An 18,424-nucleotide genomic window follows, 5' to 3' on the forward strand; every position below is an offset into this window, starting at 1 on the left:
ATGTTTATAATGATAGTGGTGTAGCCATTTCCAAATTTATACAGATAGCGGTGTAGATATTTAAAGGTTCATACAGGTGGTGGTGTAGATATTTCCATCCTTATACAGATAGCGGTGTAGATATTTCCATGTTTATACAGACGGCGGGGTAGATATTTCCATCTTTATACAGACGGCGGTGTAGATATTTCCATGTTCATAGAGATGGCGGTGTAGATATTTCCATGTTTACAGAGATAGAGGTGTAGATATTTCCTTGTTTATAGAGATAGCGGTGTAGATATTTCCATGTTTATACAGATGGCGGTGTAGATATTTCCACCTCTATACAGATGGCGGTGTACATATTTCCAGGTTCATACAGATGGCGGTGTAGATATTTCCATGTTTTTAGACATGGCGGTGTAGATATTTCCATGTTTATAGAGATAGCGGTGTAGATATTTCCATGTTTATACAGTTAGCTGTGTAGATATTTCCATCGTTATACAGATGGCGGTGTAGATATTTCCATGTTCATACAGATGGAGGTGTAGATATTTCCATGTTTATACAGATGACGGTGTAGATATTTCCATGTTTACACAGAAGGCGGTGTAGATATTTCCATGTTTATAGAGATGGCAGCGTAGATATTTCCATGTTTACACAAATAGCGGTGTAGATATTTCCATGTTTATACAGATATCTGTGTAGATATTTACATCCTTATACAAATGGCGGTGTAGTTATTTCCATGTATATATAGATGGCGGTGTAGATATTTCCATCTTTATACAGATGGCGGTGTAGGTATTTCCATGTTTATAGAGGTGGCGGTGTAGATATTTCCATGTTTACACAGAAATTGGTGTAGTTATTTCCATGTTAATAGGCATAGCGGTGTAGATATTTCCATGTTTATAGAGATGGCGGTGTAGATATTTCCATGTTTACACAGATAACAGTGAAGATATTAACATGTTCCTACAGATGGCTGTGTAGATATTTCCATGTTTATACGGATTGCAGTGTAGATATTTCCGTGTTTTTAGAGATATCCGTGTAGATATTTCCATGTAAATAGGTATAGCAGTGTAGATATTTCCATGTTTATATAGATAGAGGTGTAGTTATTTCCTAGTTTATACAGACAGCGGTGTAGATATTTCCATGTTTATAGAGATAGCGGTGTAGACATTTCCACGTTTATACAGATAGCGGTGTAGATATTTCCATGTTCTTACAGATGGCGGTGTAGATATTTCCATCCTTATACAGATAGCCGTGTAGATATTTCCACGTTTATACAGATGGTGGTGTAGATATTTCCATGTTTATACAGAAGGCGGTGTAGATATTTCCATATTTATACACATGGCGGAGTTGATTTTTCCATGTTCATACAGATGGCGGTGCAGATATTTCCATGTTTATAGAGATGGTGGTGTAGATATTTCCATGTTTATACAGATGGCGGTGTCGATATTTCCATGTTTATGCAGATGGCGGTTTAGATATTTCCATATTTTTACAGATGGCGGTGTAGATATTTCCATGTTCTTACACATGGTGGTGGAGATATTTCCATCTTCATACAGATGGCAGTGTAGATATTTCCATGTTTATAGAGATGGCAGTGTAGATATTTCCATGTTCATACAGATGGCGGTATAGATATTTCCATCCTTATACAGATAGCGGTGCAGATATTTCCATGTTTATACAGATGACGGTGTAGATATTTCCATCTTTATACAGATGGCGGTGAAGTTATTTCCATGTTCACACAGATGGCGGTGTACTTATTTGCATGTTTATAGAGATGGCGGTATAGATATTTCCATGATTTTACAGGTGGCGGTGTAGATATTTCCATCTTTATACAGATGGCGGTGTAGATATTTCCATCTTTATACAGATGGCGGTGTAGATATTTCCATGTTCATACACAAGGCGGTGTAGATATTTCCATCTTTATACAGATGGCTGTGTAGATATTTCCATGTTTATACAGATGGCAGTGTAGGCATTTCCATGTTTATAGAGATGGCGGTGTAGATATTTCCATGTTTATACAGATAGCTGTGTAGATATTTCCATCTTTATACAGATGGCAGTGTAGATACATCCATGTTTATACAAATGGCGGTGTAGATATTTCCACGTTTATACAGATGGCAGTGTAGATATTTCCATGTTTATAGAGATGGCGGTGTAGATATTTCCATGTTTATAGAGATAGCGGTGTAGTTATTTCCATGTAAATAGGCATAGCGGTGTAGATATTTCCAAGTTTATAGAGATAGAGGTGTAGATATTTCCTAGTTTATACAGATAGCGGTGTAGATATTTCCATATTCTTACAGATGGCGGTGCAGATATTTCCATCGTTATACAGATAGCTGTGTAGATATTTCCATGTTTATACAGATGGCGGTGTAGATATTTCCATCTATATACAGATGGCGGTGTACATATTTCCATGTTCATACAGATGGCAGTGTAGATATTTCCATGTTTTTAGATATGGCGGTGTAGATATTTCCATGTTTATCCAGATAGCGGTGTAGATATTTCCATGTTTATACAGTTAGCTGTGTAGATATTTCCATCGTTATACAGAAGGCGGTGTAGATATTTCCATGTTTAAACAGATGGCGGTTTAGATATTTCCATGTTTATACAGATGACGGTGTAGATATTTCCATGTTTATACAGAAGGCGGTGTAGATATTTCCATGTTTATAGAGATGGCAGTGTAGATATTTCCATGGTTATACAGATAGCGGTGTAGATATTTCCATGTTTATACAGATAGCTGTGTAGATATTTACATCTTTATACAAATGGCGGTGTAGATATTTCCATGTTTATATAGATGGCGGTGCAGATATTTCCATCTTTATACAGATGGCGGTGAAGGAATTTCCATGTTTATAGAGATGGCGGTGTAGATATTTCCATGTTTATAGGGATAGCGGTGTAGTTATTTCCATGTTAATAGGCATAGCGGTGTAGATATTTCCATGTTTATGGAGATGGCGGTGTAGATATTTCCATGTTTATAGAGATAGAGGTGTAGATATTTCCTTGTGTATACAGATAGAGGTGAAAATATTTCCATGTTTATAGAGATAGCGGTGTAGACATTGCCACGTTTATACAGATAGTGGAGTAGATATTTCCATGTTTATAGAGATGGCGGTGTAGACATTTCCATGTTTATACAGATGGCTGTGTAGATATTTCCACCTTTATACAGACGGTGGTGTAGATATTTGCATGTTTACACAGATAGCGGTGTAGATATTTCCATGTTTATACAGATGGCGGTGTAGATATTTCCATGTTTATAGAGATGGCGGTGTAGATATTTCCATGTTTATGGAGATGGCGGTGTAGATATTTCCATGTTTATAGAGACAGAGGTGTAGACGTTTCCTTGTTTATACAGATAGCTGTGTAGATATTTCCATGTTTATAGAGATAGCAGTGTAGCCATTTCCAAATTTATACAGATAGCGGTGTAGATATTTAAAGGTTCATACAGATGGTGGTGTAGATATTTCCATCCTTATACAGATAGCGGTGAAGATATTTCCATGTTTATACAGATGGCGGTGTAGATATTTCCATCTTTATACAGATAGCGGTGTAGTTATTTCCATGTTCATAGAGAAGGTGGTGTAGATATTTACATGTTTACAGAGATAGAGGTGTAGATATTTCCTTGTTTATAGAGATAGCGGTGTAGATATTTCCATGTTTATACAGATGGCGGTGTAGATATTTCCATCTCTATACAGATGGCGGTGTACATATTTCCATGTTCGTACAGATGGCGGTGTAGATATTTCCATGTTTTTAGATATGGCGGTGTAGATATTTCCATGTTTATACACATAGCGGTGTAGATATTTCCATGTTTATACAGTTAGCTGTGTAGATATTTCCAGCGTTACACAGAAGGGGGTGTAGATATTTCCATGTTCGTACAGACCGCGGTGTAGATATTTCCATGTTTATACAGATGACGGTGTAGATATTTCCATGTTTATACAGAAGGCGGTGTAGATATTTCCATGTTTATAGAGATGGCAGTGTAGTTATTTCCATGTTTATACAGATAGCGGTGTAGATATTTCCATGTTTATACAGATAGCTGTGTAGATATTTACATCTTTATACAAATGGCGGTGTAGATATTTCCATGTTTATATAAATGGCGGTGTAGATATTTCCATCTTTATACAGATGGCGGTGTAGGTATTTCCATGTTTATAGAGATGGCCGTGTAGATGTTTCCCTGTTTATAGGGAAAGCCGTGTAGTTATTTCCATGTTAATAGGCATAGCAGTGTAGATATTTCCATGTTTATAGAGAAGGCTGTGTAGATATTTCCATGTTTATAGAGATAGAGATGTAGATATTTCCTTGTGTATACAGATAGAGGTGAAAATGTTTCCATGTTTATAGAGATAGCGGTGTAGACATTGCCACGTTTATACAGATACCGGTGTAGATATTTCCATGTTTATAGAGATGGCGGTGTAGACATTTCCATGTTTATACAGATGGCTGTGTAGATATTTCCACCTTTATACAGATGGTGGTGTAGATATTTCCATGTTTACACAGATAGCGGTGTAGATATTTCCATGTTTATACAGATGGCGGTGTAGATATTTCCATGTTTATAGAGATGGCGGTGTAGATATTTCCATGTTTATAGAGATAACGGTGTAGACATTTCCACGTTTATACAGTAAGCGGTGTAGATATATCCATGTTCATACAGATGGCGGTGTAGATATTTCCATCCTTATACAGATAGCGGTGTAGATATTTCCATGTTTGTACAGATAGCGGTGTAGGTATTTCCATGTTTATACAGATGGCTGTGTAGATATTTCCATGTTTATGGAGATGGCGGTGTAGATAGTTCCATGCTTATAGAGACACAGGTGTAGATGTTTCCTTGTTTATACAGATAGCGGTGTAGGTATTTCCATGTTTATAATGATAGTGGTGTAGCCATTTCCAAATTTATACAGATAGCGGTGTAGATATTTAAAGGTTCATACAGGTGGTGGTGTAGATATTTCCATCCTTATACAGATAGCGGTGTAGATATTTCCATGTTTATACAGACGGCGGGGTAGATATTTCCATCTTTATACAGACGGTGGTGTAGATATTTCCATGTTCATAGAGATGGCGGTGTAGATATTTCCATGTTTACAGAGATAGAGGTGTAGATATTTCCTTGTTTATAGAGATAGCGGTGTAGATATTTCCATGTTTATACAGATGGCGGTGTATATATTTCCACCTCTATACAGATGGCGGTGTACATATTTCCAGGTTCATACAGATGGCGGTGTAGATATTTCCATGTTTTTAGACATGGCGGTGTAGATATTTCCATGTTTATAGAGATAGCGGTGTAGATATTTCCATGTTTATACAGTTAGCTGTGTAGATATTTCCATCGTTATACAGATGGCAGTGTACATATTTCCATGTTCATACAGATGGAGGTGTAGATATTTCCATGTTTATACAGATTACGGTGTAGATATTTCCATGTTTACACAGAAGGCGGTGTAGATATTTCCATGTTTATAGAGATGGCAGTGTAGATATTTCCATGTTTACACAGATAGCGGTGTAGATATTTCCATGTTTATACAGATAGCTGTGTAGATATTTACATCCTTATACAAATGGCGGTGTAGTTATTTCCATGTATATATATATGGCGGTGTAGATATTTCCATCTTTATACAGATGGCGGTGTAGGTATTTCCATGTTTATAGAGGTGGCGGTGTAGATATTTCCATGTTTATACAGATAGTGGTGTAGTTATTTCCATGTTAATAGGCATAGCGGTGTAGATACTTCCATGTTTATAGAGATGGCGGTGTAGATATTTCCATGTTTACACAGATAACAGTGAAGATATTTACATGTTCCTACAGATGGCTGTGTAGATATTTCCATGTTTATACAGATAGCAGTGTAGATATTTCCGTGTTTTTAGAGATATCCGTGTAGTTATTTCCATGTAAATAGGCATAGCAGTGTATATATTTCCATGTTTATATAGATAGAGGTGTAGTTATTTCCTAGTTTATACAGACAGCGGTGTAGATATTTCCATGTTTATAGAGATAGCGGTGTAGACATTTCCACGTTTATACAGATAGCGGTGTAGATATTTCCATGTTCTTACAGATGGCGGTGTAGATATTTCCATCCTTATACAGATAGCCGTGTAGATATTTCCATGTTTATACAGATGGTGGTGTAGATATTTCCATGTTTATACAGAAGGCGGTGTAGATATTTCCATATTTATACACATGGCGGAGTAGATTTTTCCATGTTCATACAGATGGCGGTGCAGATAATTCCATGTTTATAGAGATGGTGGTGTAGATATTTCCATGTTTATACAGATGGCGGTGTCGATATTTCCATGTTTATACAGATGGCGGTTTAGATATTTCCATATTTTTACAGATGGCGGTGCAGATATTTCCATGTTCTTACACATGGCGGTGGAGATATTTCCATCTTTATTCAGATGGCAGTGTAGATATTTCCATTTTTATAGAGATGGCAGTGTAGATATTATCATGTTCATACAGATGGCGGTATAGATATTTCCATCCTTATACAGATAGCGGTGTAGAAATTTCCATGTTTATACAGATGACGGTGTAGATATTTCCATCTTTATACAGATGGCGGTGTAGTTATTTCCATGTTCACACAGATGGCGGTGTACATATTTGCATGTTTATAGAGATGGCGGTATAGATATTTCCATGATTTTACAGGTGGCGGTGTAGATATTTCCATCTTTATACAGATGGCGGTGTAGATATTTCCATCTTTATACAGATGGCGGTGTAGATATTTCCATGTTCATACAGATGGCAGTGTAGACATTTCCACGTTTATACAGTAAGCGGTGTAGATATATCCATGTTCATACAGATGGCGGTGTAGATATTTCCATCCTTATACAGATAGCGGTGTAGATATTTCCATGTTTGTACAGATAGCGGTGTAGGTATTTCCATGTTTATACAGATGGCTGTGTAGATATTTCCATGTTTATGGAGATGGCGGTGTAGATAGTTCCATGCTTATAGAGACACAGGTGTAGATTTTTCCTTGTTTATACAGATAGCGGTGTAGGTATTTCCATGTTTATAATGATAGTGGTGTAGCCATTTCCAAATTTATACAGATAGCGGTGTAGATATTTAAAGGTTCATACAGGTGGTGGTGTAGATATTTCCATCCTTATACAGATAGCGGTGTAGATATTTCCATGTTTATACAGACGGCGGGGTAGATATTTCCATCTTTATACAGACGGTGGTGTAGATATTTCCATGTTCATAGAGATGGCGGTGTAGATATTTCCATGTTTACAGAGATAGAGGTGTAGATATTTCCTTGTTTATAGAGATAGCGGTGTAGATATTTCCATGTTTATACATATAGCGGTGTATATATTTCCACCTCTATACAGATGGCGGTGTACATATTTCCAGGTTCATACAGATGGCGGTGTAGATATTTCCATGTTTTTAGACATGGCGGTGTAGATATTTCCATGTTTATAGAGATAGCGGTGTAGATATTTCCATGTTTATACAGTTAGCTGTGTAGATATTTCCATCGTTATACAGATGGCGGTGTAGATATTTCTATGTTCATACAGATGGAGGTGTAGATATTTCCATGTTTATACAGATTACGGTGTAGATATTTCCATGTTTACACAGAAGGCGGTGTAGATATTTCCATGTTTATAGAGATGGCAGTGTAGATATTTCCATGTTTACACAGATAGCGGTGTAGATATTTCCATGTTTATACAGATAGCTGTGTAGATATTTACATCCTTATACAAATGGCGGTGTAGTTATTTCCATGTATATATATATGGCGGTGTAGATATTTCCATCTTTATACAGATGGCGGTGTAGGTATTTCCATGTTTATAGAGGTGGCGGTGTAGATATTTCCATGTTTATACAGATAGTGGTGTAGTTATTTCCATGTTAATAGGCATAGCGGTGTAGATATTTCCATGTTTATAGAGATGGCGGTGTAGATATTTCCATGTTTACACAGATAACAGTGAAGATATTTACATGTTCCTACAGATGGCTGTGTAGATATTTCCATGTTTATACAGATAGCAGTGTAGATATTTCCGTGTTTTTAGAGATATCCGTGTAGTTATTTCCAGGTAAATAGGCATAGCAGTGTAGATATTTCCATGTTTATATAGATAGAGGTGTAGTTATTTCCTAGTTTATACAGACAGCGGTGTAGATATTTCCATGTTTATAGAGATAGCGGTGTAGACATTTCCACGTTTATACAGATAGCGGTGTAGATATTTCCATGTTCTTACAGATGGCGGTGTAGATATTTCCATCCTTATACAGATAGCCGTGTAGATATTTCCATGTTTATACAGATGGTGGTGTAGATATTTCCATGTTTATACAGAAGGCGGTGTAGATATTTCCATATTTATACACATGGCGGAGTAGATTTTTCCATGTTCATACAGATGGCGGTGCAGATAATTCCATGTTTATAGAGATGGTGGTGTAGATATTTCCATGTTTATACAGATGGCGGTGTCGATATTTCCATGTTTATACAGATGGCGGTTTAGATATTTCCATATTTTTACAGATGGCGGTGCAGATATTTCCATGTTCTTACACATGGCGGTGGAGATATTTCCATCTTTATTCAGATGGCAGTGTAGATATTTCCATTTTTATAGAGATGGCAGTGTAGATATTATCATGTTCATACAGATGGCGGTATAGATATTTCCATCCTTATACAGATAGCGGTGTAGAAATTTCCATGTTTATACAGATGACGGTGTAGATATTTCCATCTTTATACAGATGGCGGTGTAGTTATTTCCATGTTCACACAGATGGCGGTGTACATATTTGCATGTTTATAGAGATGGCGGTATAGATATTTCCATGATTTTACAGGTGGCGGTGTAGATATTTCCATCTTTATACAGATGGCGGTGTAGATATTTCCATCTTTATACAGATGGCGGTGTAGATATTTCCATGTTCATACAGATGGCAGTGTAGGCATTTCCACGTTTATAGAGATGGCGGTGTAGATATTTCCATGTTTATACAGATAGCTGTGTAGATATTTCCATCTTTATACAGATGGCAGTGTAGATACATCCATGTTTATACAAATGGCGGTGTATATATTTCCATGTTTATACAGATGGCAGTGTAGAAATTTCCATGTTTATAGAGATGGCGGTGTAGATATTTCCATGTTTATAGAGATAGCGGTGTAGTTATTTCCATGTAAATAGGCATAGCGGTGTAGATATTTCCATGTTTATAGAGTTAGAGGTGTAGATATTTCCTAGTTTATACAGATAGCGGTGTAGATATTTCCATGTTTATAGAGATAGCGGTGTAGACATTTCCACGTTTATACAGATAGCGGTGTAGATATTTCCATATTCTTACAGATGGCGGTGCAGATATTTCCATCGTTATACAGATAGCCGTGTAGATATTTCCATGTTTATACAGATGGCGGTGTAGATATTTCCATCTCTATACAGATGGCGGTGTAGATATTTCCATGTTCATACAGATGGCGGTGTAGATATTTCCATGTTTTTAGATATGGCGGTGTAGATATTTCCATGTTTATCCAGATAGCGGTGTAGATATTTCCATGTTTATACAGATAGCTGTGTAGATATTTACATCTTTATACAAATGGCGGTGTAGATATTTCCATGTTTATATAGATGGCGGTGCAGATATTTCCATCTTTATACAGATGGCGGTGAAGGTATTTCCATGTTAATAGAGATGGCGGTGTAGATATATCCATGTTTATAGGGATAGCGGTGTAGTTATTTCCATGTTAATAGGCATAGCGGTGTAGATATTTCCATGTTTATAGAGATGGCGGTGTAGATATTTCCATGTTTATAGAGATAGAGGTTTAGTTATTTCCTTGTTTATACAGATAGAGGTGAAAATATTTCCATGTTTATAGAGATAGCGGTGTAGACATTGCCACGTTTATACAGATAGCGGAGTAGATATTTCCATGTTTATAGAGATGGCGGTGTAGACATTTCCATGTTTATACAGATGGCTGTGTAGATATTTCCACCTTTATAAAGATGGTGGTGTAGATATTTCCATGTTTACACAGATAGCGGTGTAGATATTTCCATGTTTATACAGATGGCGGTGTAGATATTTCCATGTTTATAGAGATGGAGGTGTAGATATTCCCATGTTTATAGAGATAACGGTGTAGACATTTCCACGTTTATACAGTAAGCGGTGTAGATATATCCATGTTCATACAGATGTCGGTGTAGATATTTCCATCCTTATACAGATAGCGTTGTGGATATTTCCATGTTTATACAGATGGCGGTGTAGATATTTCCATGCTTATAGAGACAGAGGTGTAGATGTTTCCTTGTTTATACAGATAGCGGTGTAGATATTTAAAGGTTCATACAGGTGGTGGTGTAGATATTTCCATCCTTATACAGATAGCGTTGTAGATATTTCCATGTTTATACAGATGGCGGGGTAGATATTTCCATCTTTATACAGATGACGGTGTAGATATTTCCATGTTCATAGAGATGGCAGTGTAGATATTTCCATGTTTACAGAGATAGAGGTGTAGATATTTCCTTGTTTATAGAGATAGCGGTGTAGATATTTCCATGTTTATACAGATTGCGGTATAGATATTTCCATCTCTATACAGATGGCGGTGTACATATTTCCATGTTCATACAGATGGCTGTGTAGATATTTCCTAGTTTTTAGACATGGCGGTGTAGATATTTCCATGTTTATACAGATAGCGGTGTAGATATTTCCATGTTTATACAGTTACCTGTGTAGATATTTCCATCGTTATACAGATGGCGGTGTAGATATTTCCATGTTCATACAGATGGAGGTGTAGATATTTCCATGTTTATACAGATGACGGTGTAGATATTTCCATGTTTATACAGAAGGCGGTGTAGATATTTCCATGTTTATAGAGATGGCAGCGTAGATATTTCCATGTTTACACAGATAGCGGTGTAGATATTTCCATGTTTATACAGATAGCTGTGTAGATATTTACATCCTTATACAAATGGCGGTGTAGATATTTCCATGTTTATATAGATGGCGGTGTAGATATTTCCATCTTTATACAGATGGCGGTGTAGATATTTCCATCTTTACACAGATGGCGGTGTAGGTATTTCCATGTTTATAGAGATGGCTGTGTAGATATTTCCATGTTTATAGAGACAGACGTGTAGATGTTTCCTTGTTTATACAGATAGCGGTGTAGATATTTCCATGTTTATAGAGATAGTGGTGTAGCCATTTCCAAATTCATACAGATAGCCGTGTATATATTTAAAGGTTCATACAGATGGTGATGTAGATATTTCCATGTTTATACAGATAGCAGTGTAAATATTTCCATGTTTATACAGATGGCGGTGAAGATATTTCCATTTTTATACAGATGGCGGTGTAGATATTTCCATGTTCATAGAGATGGCGGTGTAGATATTTCCATCTTTATACAGATGGCGGTGTAGGTATTTCCATGTTTATAGAGGTGGCGGTGTAGATATTTCCATATTTACACAGATAGTGGTGTAGTTATTTCCATGTTAATAGGCATAGCGGTGTAGATATTTCCATGTTTATAGAGATGGTGGTGTAGATATTTCCATGTTTACACAGATAACAGTGAAGATATTTACATGTTCCTACAGATGGCTGTGTAGATATTTCCATGTTTATACAGATTGCAGTGTAGATATTTCCGTGTTTTTAGAGATATCCGTGTAGTTATTTCCATGTAAATAGGCATAGCGGTGTAGATATTTCCATGTTTATGTAGATAGCGGTGTAGATATTTCCTAGTTTATACAGACAGCGGTGTAGATATTTCCATGTTTGTAGAGATAGCGGTGTAGACATTTAAACGTTTATACAGATAGCGGTGTAGATATTTCCATGTTCTTACAGATGGCGGTGTAGATATTTCCATCCTTATACAGATAGCCATGTAGATATTTCCATGTTTATACAGATGGTGGTGTAGATATTTCCATGTTTATACAGATGGCGGTGTAGATATTTCCATCTTTATACAAATGGCGGAGTAGATTTTTCCATGTTCATACAGATGGCGGTGTAGATATTTCCATGTTTATAGAGATGGTGGTGTAGATATTTCCATGTTTATACAGATCGCGGCGTCGATATTTCCATGTTTATACAGATGACGGTGTAGATATTTCCATGTTCATACAGATGGCGGTGTAGATATTTCCATGTTTATAGAGATGGCGGTATAGATATTTCCATGTTTATACAGGTGGCGGGGTAGATATTTCCATCTTTATACAGATGGCGGTGTAGATATTTCCATCTTTATACAGATGGCGGTGCAGATATTTCCATGTTCATACACATGGCGGTGTAGATATTTCCATCTTTATACAGATGGCTGTGTAGATATTTCCATGTTTATACAGATGGCTGTGTAGGCATTTCAATGTTTATAGAGATGGAGGTGTAGATATTTCCATGTTTATACAGATAGCTCTGTAGATATTTCCATCTTTATACAGATGGCAGTGTAGATATATCCATGTTTATACCAGTGGCGGTGTAGATATTTCCATGTTTATACAGATGGCAGTGTAGATATTTCCATGTTTATAGAGATGGCAGTGTAGATATTTCCATGTTTATAGAGATAGCGGTGTAGTTATTTCCATGTAAATAGGCATAGCGGTGTAGATATTTCCATGTTTATAGAGATAGAGGTGTAGATATTTCCTAGTTCATACAGATAGCGGTGTAGATATTTCCATGTTTATAGAGATAGCGGTGTAGACATTTCCACGTTTATACAGATAGCGGTGTAGATATTTCCATATTCTTACAGATGGCGGTGCAGATATTTCCATCCTTATACAGATAGCCGTGTAGAAATTTCCATGTTTATACAGATGGCGGTGTAGATATTTCCATGTTTATGGAGATGGCGGTGTAGATATTTCCATGTTTATAGAGATAACGGTGTAGTTATTTCAAAGTTAATAGGCATAGCGGTGTAAATATTTCCATGTTTATAGAGACAGAGGTGTAGATGTTTCCTTGTTTATACAGATATAGGTGTAGATATTTCCATGTTTACAGAGATAGCGGTGTAGACATTTCCAAATTTATACAGATAGCGGTGTAGGTATTTAAAGGTTCATACAGATGGTGGTGTGGATATTTCCATCCTTATACAGATAGCGGTGTGGATATTTCCAAGTTTATGCAGATAGAGGAGTAGATATTTCCACTTTTATGCAGATAGCGGTGAAGATATTTCCATGTTTATACAGATGGCGGTGTAGATATTTCCATCTCTATACAGATGGCGGTGTACATATTTCCATGTTCATACAGATGGCGGTGTAGATATTTCCATGTTTTTAGATATGGCGGTGTAGATATTTCCATGTTTATCCAGATAGCGGTGTAGATATTTCCATGTTTATACAGTTAGCTGTGTAGATATTTCCATCGTTATACAGAAGGCGGTGTAGATATTTCCATGTTTAAACAGATGGCGGTGTAGATATTTCCATGTTTATACAGATGACGGTGTAGATATTTCCATGTTTATAGAGATGGTGGTCTAGATGTTTCCATCTTTATAGACATCGGGGTGTATATATTTCCATGTTTATAGAGATGGCGCTGTAGATATTTCCATGTTTATAAAGATGGCAGTGTAGATATTTCCATGTTTATACAGATAGCGGTGTAGAAATTTCCATGTTTACACAGATAGCAGTGTAGACATTTGCATGTTTACACAGATTGCATTGTAGATATTTACATGTTTACAGATATAGCGGTGTAGTTATTTCCATGTTTATACAGATAGCGGTGAAGATATTTCCATGTTTATACAGATAGCGGTGTAGATATTTCCATGTTCATACAGATAGTGGTGCAGATATTTCCATGTTTATACAGATAGCGGTGTAGATATTTACAAATTTATATTGATAGCGGTGTAGATACTTCCATTTTTATACAGGTAGCTTTGTAGATATTTCCATCTTAATACAGATGGCGGTGTAGATATTTCCATGTTCATACAGAGGGCGGTGTAGATATTTCCATGTTCCTACTGATGGTGGTGTAGATATTTCCATGTTGATACAGATAGCGGTGTAGGTATTTCCACCTTTATAGAGATGGTGGTGTAGATATTTCCATGTTTATACAGAGAGCGGTGTAGATTTTTCCATGTTTATACAGATGGCGGTGTAGATGTTTCCATGTTTATAGAGATGGCGGTGTAGATATTTCCAGGTTCATACAGATAGCGGTGTAGATATTTCCATGTTAATACAGATGGCGGTGTAGTTATTTCCATGTTCTTACCAATGGCAGTGCAGATATTTCCATGTTCATACAGATAGCGGTGTAGATATTTCCATGTTCATACAGATAGGGGAGTAGATATTTCCATGTTCATACAGATGGCGGTGTAGATATATCCATGTTCATACCGATGGTGTTATAGAGATTTCCATGTACATACAGATGGCGGTGAAGATATTTCCATGTTTATACAGATGGCGGTGGAGATATTTCCATGTTCATACAGATGGTGGTGTAGATATTTCCATGTTTATAGAGATAGCGTTGTAGTTATTTCCAGGTTAATAGAAATGGCGGTGTAGATATTTCCATGTTCATACAGATAGTGGTGTAGATATTTCCATGTTCATACAGATAGCGGTGTAGATATTTCCATGTTCATACAGTTAGCGGTGCTGATATTTCCATGTTCATACAGACGGCGGTGTACATATTTCCATGTTCGTACAGATGGCGGTGTAGATATTTCCATGTTTATACAGATATCGCTGTAGATATTTCCATCTTCATAGAGATAACTGTGTAGATATTTCCATGTTTATAGAGATAGCAGTGAAGGTATTAACATGTTTATACAGATAGCTGTGTAGACACTTCCATGTTTATACAGATAGCTGTGCAGGTATTTCCATGTTTATACAAATGGCGGTGTAGATATTTCCATGTTTATACAGATAGCAGTGTAGATATTTCCATGTTTTTACACGTGGCTGTGTACATATTTCCATGTTTATACAGATAGCAGTGTAGATATTTCCATGTATATACAGATTGCGGTGTAGATATTTCCATGTTTATACAGATGGTGGTGTAGATACTTCCATGTTTATAGAGATGGCGGTGTAGATATTTCCATGTTTATAGAGATGGCGGTGTAGATATTTTCATGTTTGTGCAGATAGCGTTGTAGAGATTTCAATGTTCATAGAGATCGTGATGTAGATATTTCCATGTTCATTCAGATGGCGGTGTAGATTTTTCCATGTTCATGGAGATGGCAGTGTAGATATTTCCGTGTTCATACAGATGGCGATGTAGTTATTTCCATGTTTTTAGAGATGGCGGTGTACATATTTCCATGTTCATACAGATGGCGGTGTAGATATTTCCATGTTTATAGAAATAGCGGTGTAGATATTTCCTTGTTCATACAGATGGCGGTGTAGATATTTCCATGTTCATACAGATAGCGGTGAAGATATTTCCATGTTGATACAGATAGCGGTGTAGATATTTCCATGTTCATACATATAGCGGTGTAGATATTTCCATGTTCATACAGTTAGCGGTGCTGATATTTCCATGTTCATACAGACAGCGGCGTATATATTTCCATGTTCTTACAGTTGGCGGTGTAGATCTTTCCATGTTTATAGAGATGGCGGTGAAGATATTTCCATGTTTATACAGAGGGTGGTTTAGATATTTCCATGTTTACACAGAGGGCAGTGTAGATATTTCCATGTTGATACATATAGCGGTGTAGATATTTCCAAGTTTACAGAGATAGCGGTGTAGATATTTCCATGTTCATAGAGATAGCATTGTAGATATTTCCATGTTTATACAGATAGCGTTATAGATATTTCCATGTTTATACAGATGGCGGTGTATTTTCATGTCCATAGAGATGGCGGTGTAGATATTTCCGTTTTTATACAGATAGCGGTGTAGTTATTTCCATTTTTATAGAGATAGCAGTGTAGATATTTCCATTGATATACAGATAGCTGTGTAGATATATCCATGTTCATACAGTTAGCGGTGTAGATATTTCCATGTTCATACAGATAGCGGTATAGATATTTCCATATTCATACAGATAGCAGTGTAGTTATTTCCATGTTCATACAGATAGCAGTGTAGATATTTCCATGTTCATACAGATAGCGGTGTAGATATTTCCATGTTTGTAGAGATGGCGGAGTAGATATTTCCATGTTCATACAGATGGCGGTGAAGGTAGTTACATGTTCATACAGATGGCGGTGTAGATATTTCCACGTTCATAGAGATGGCGGTGTGGATATTTCCATGTTCATACAGATGGCGGTGTAGATATTTCCATCTTCATACAGATGGCGGTGTAGGTATTTCTATGTTTATAGAGATGACAGTGTAGATATTTCCATGTTTATACAGAGGGCGGTTTACATATTTCCATGTTAACACAGATAGCGGTGTAGATATTTCCATGTAGATTCACATAGCGGTGTAGATATTTCCAAGTTTATAGAGATAACGGTGTAGATATTTCCATGTTTATACAGATAGCGTTGTAGATATTTCCATGTTCATACAGATAGGGGTGTAGTTATTTCCATGTTCATACAGATGGGGGTGTAGATATTTCCATGTTCATACAGATGGCGGTATAGATATTTCCGTGTTCATACAGATGGCGGTGAGGATATTTCCATGTTTATACAGATGGCGGTGGAGATATTTCCATGTTCATACAGATGGCGGTGTAGATATTTGTATGTTTATAGAGATAGCGGTGAAGTTATTTCTATGTTGATTCGGATGGCGGTGTAGATATTTCCAGGTTCGTACAGATAGCGTTGTAGATATTTACACGTTCATAGAGATGGCGATGTAGATATTTGCATGTTCTTACAGATGGCGGTGTAGATATTTCCATGTTCGTAGAGATGGCGGTGTAGATATTTCCATGTTTATACAGACCGCAGTGTAGATATTTCCATGTTTATAGATATAGCGTTGTAGATATTTCCAGGTTTAAACAGATGGTGGTATAGATATTTCCATGTTTATTGAGATGGCGGTCTAGATATTTCCATGTTTATAGAGATAGCGGTGTAGACATTTCTGTTTTTATAGAGAGATCGGTGTAGATATTTCCATGTTTATACAGATTGCCGCGTAGATATTTCCATGTTGATACAGATAGCGGTGTAGGTATTTCCACCTTTATAGAGATGGTGGTGTAGATATTTCCATGTTTATACAGAGAGCGGTGTAGATATTTCCATGTTTATAGAGATGGCGGTGTAGATTTTTCCATGTTTATACAGATGGCGGTGTAGATGTTTCCATGTTTATAGAGATGGCGGTGTAGATATTTCCAGGTTCATACAGATAGCGGTGTAGATATTTCCATGTTCATACAGATGGCGGTGTAGTTATTTCCATGTTCTTACCAATGGCGGTGCAGATATTTCCAAGTTCATACAGATAGCGGTGTAGATATTTCCATGTTCATACAGTTAGGGGAGTAGATATTTCCATGTTCATACAGATGGCGGTGTAGATATATCCATGTTCATACCGATGGTGTTATAGATATTTCCACGTACATACAGATGGTGGTGAAGATATTTCCATGTTTATACAGATGGCGGTGGAGATATTTCCATGTTCATACAGATGGTGGTGTAGATATTTCCATGTTTATAGAGATAGCGTTGTAGTTATTTCCATGTTAATAGAAATGGCGGTGTAGATATTTCCATGTTCATACAGATAGTGGTGTAGATATTCCCATGTTCATACAGATAGCGGTGTAGATATTTCCATGTTCATACAGTTAGCGGTGCTGATATTTCCATGTTCATACAGACGGCGGTGTACATATTTCCATGCTCGTACAGATGGCGGTGTAGATATTTCCATGTTTATACAGATATCGCTGTAGATATTTCCATCTTCATAGAGATAACTGTGTAGATATTTCCATGTTTATAGAGATAGCAGTGAAGGTATTAACATGTTTATACAGATAGCTGTGTAGACACTTCCATGTTTATACAGATAGCGGTGCAGGTATTTCCATGTTTATACAAATGGCGGTGTAGATATTTCCATGTTTATACAGATAGCAGTGTAGATATTTCCATGTTTTTACACGTGGCTGTGTACATAT

Source organism: Gorilla gorilla, chromosome 5, assembly GCF_029281585.2.
Source record: "Gorilla gorilla gorilla isolate KB3781 chromosome 5, NHGRI_mGorGor1-v2.1_pri, whole genome shotgun sequence".
NCBI lineage: Eukaryota > Metazoa > Chordata > Mammalia > Primates > Hominidae > Gorilla > Gorilla gorilla.